At 55.6% G+C, this 2,500-nt stretch overlaps 1 pseudogene; it reads left to right on the top strand.

Moving 5' to 3' along the window:
- Positions 1-2,500, top strand: part of LOC126322895 (large subunit ribosomal RNA) — an 8,033-nt pseudogene that overhangs the window by 2,245 nt on the left and 3,288 nt on the right.

The following is a 2,500-nucleotide window of genomic DNA, read 5'->3' as shown; positions in this document are numbered from 1 at the left end:
GTGTCGCGCCGGTTCGTACCCATATCCGCAGCAGGTCTCCAAGGTGAAGAGCCTCTAGTCGATAGAATAATGTAGGTAAGGGAAGTCGGCAAATTGGATCCGTAACTTCGGGATAAGGATTGGCTCTGAGGATCGGGGCGTGTCGGGCTTGGTCGGGAAGTGGGTCAGCGCTAACGTGCCGGGCCTGGGCGAGGTGAGTGCCGTAGGGGTGCCGGTAAGTGCGGGCGTTTAGCGCGGGCGTGGTCTGCTCTCGCCGTTGGTTGGCCTCGTGCTGGCCGGCGGTGCAGGATGCGCGCGCCTGCGCGGCGTTCGCGCCCCGGTGCTTCAACCTGCGTGCAGGATCCGAGCTCGGTCCCGTGCCTTGGCCTCCCACGGATCTTCCTTGCTGCGAGGCCGCGTCCGCCTTAGCGTGCTCCTCCGGGGGCGCGCGGGTGCGCGGATTCTCTTCGGCCGCCATTCAACGATCAACTCAGAACTGGCACGGACTGGGGGAATCCGACTGTCTAATTAAAACAAAGCATTGCGATGGCCCTAGCGGGTGTTGACGCAATGTGATTTTTGCCCAGTGCTCTGAATGTCAACGTGAAGAAATTCAAGCAAGCGCGGGTAAACGGCGGGAGTAACTATGACTCTCTTAAGGTAGCCAAATGCCTCGTCATCTAATTAGTGACGCGCATGAATGGATTAACGAGATTCCCGCTGTCCCTATCTACGCCTGGCAAAGAGTGTGCCTACTACAGGATTCTCACTCAACGCAAAATCCAGCGGACAGACTATGGGAGACAAGACCTCTCGTCAACCGTCTCCATTCCGGCCGCTACCTCTCCTGTCCCCGACCGGACTGTGAAAAATCACAATGCCAATGTCGGTTAAGATAGGACAGCTGAACTGCGCGCGAACGCAAGCGGTGATGCAGGAGGTACGACGCCGAGCGGAGGAGGAGTCTCTAGACATATTATGTCTGCAAGAGCCCTACTCTAGGGACGGAAAGATCCGATATATGCCGACAACAGCTCAGATCCTGGCTGGGGGAGAGCATCCTATGGCAGCAATTGTTGTGCTAAATCGTTCCTTCAGAGCAGTCAAAGTGGCGCACCTAAGCAACAGATGCATGGTGTTAGCTGAGATAAATACTGGCGATTTCACCTTTTTCGTGCTAAATATGTACTTTCAGTACAGGCACAGAGAAAGACCGTATATCGACCAGTTAAAAGAGGCGGTTGGGTTCTACCGCAATGACTTGCTGATTTGCACAATGGACGCAAATGCCATGTCACCCCTATGGCACAGTGACATCACGCCTCTTGGTGCTCGACGCGCCGCCAGGCGAGGTGAGAGACTCGCTGAAGCAATTCACGAGCTCAGACTAGAAGTGCTGAACCGACCAAACTTCCCACCAACTTTCGAAGGCCGCCGTGGAGCGACCTCGAATATCGATGTGACACTGAAGAGTGCACACGAGCATCTCCGTGCGGAGAACTGGAAGGTATGGCGGGGAATGACACTAAGTGACCACAATCTGATCACATTCACTGTAGCCTATGATGGGGAGCCTCCTCCTGAAGACCAGGTGAACGGCACCGTCAAGTACAACTGGCGAAAGGCTAATTGGGATCGACTAAGAGGTAATCTAGTGATACCGAATTGGCCAATGGATCGCGTTGTGGACGTTGACAAAGCTGCAGAAGATCTGACGGCGGCCATACAGACAGCAGCAACAGGCGCAGTCCCGTTGGCCCACACAGGGAAAATGCCTAAGGCACCTTGGAACCCTGAGCTGCAGCGTCTCCGACGCGAATGCAGAAGAGCGCGGCGGCATTACCAGCGCAGCGTAGGCGATCACATTCGTGAGGCCACGCTCGCGCGGTACAGGCGGGCCAAAGCCGTGTTTAAGCGGGCACTGCACACAGTACGGACTGAGAGTTGGCAGTCTTTTGTTCGTGACAGTCTGGCGGCTGACCCCTGGGGTACACCGTACAAGATTGCCGTGTCAAAAGTTCGGTCACCGACGGTCCTGTCGACCCTAAGGAAGATCGATGGCAGTCACACCAAGGACTGGCAAGAGTCAGCTGAGCTCCTCATGAGTACCTTATTGCCCGACGATAGTAGCGAAGATGAGGACGAGGAACAGGGGAATTTGAGGCGACAACTCCATGAGCTGTATGCCGATGAAACGCCTGTTGCTCCGTTCACTGAACGTGAAGTTACCGCCGCAATTCTTGAATTGCGCCGTAAAAAGGCGACGGGCCATGATGGACTCGCTGCCGAGGTTCTCCAAGCCCTGTGCGCGGAGATCTGCCCTTACCTGACTAACCTCTACAATGAGTGCTTACGTCAGGGACGGGTACCAGAATCGTGGAAGTTGGCCGAAGTGGTCATTCTGAGAAAGGGTGAGGACAAGGATCCGGAAGTGCCGAAATCATACCGACCCATCTGTCTCTTGAACTCCATGGCTAAGCTCCAGGAGAAGCTCCTATGCCTTCGGCTAGAGCAACACCGG

Source organism: Schistocerca gregaria, unplaced genomic scaffold, assembly GCF_023897955.1.
Source record: "Schistocerca gregaria isolate iqSchGreg1 unplaced genomic scaffold, iqSchGreg1.2 ptg000846l, whole genome shotgun sequence".
In the NCBI taxonomy this organism is placed as follows: Eukaryota; Metazoa; Arthropoda; class Insecta; order Orthoptera; family Acrididae; genus Schistocerca; species Schistocerca gregaria.
This window is presented reverse-complemented; position numbering and strand designations above follow the sequence as displayed.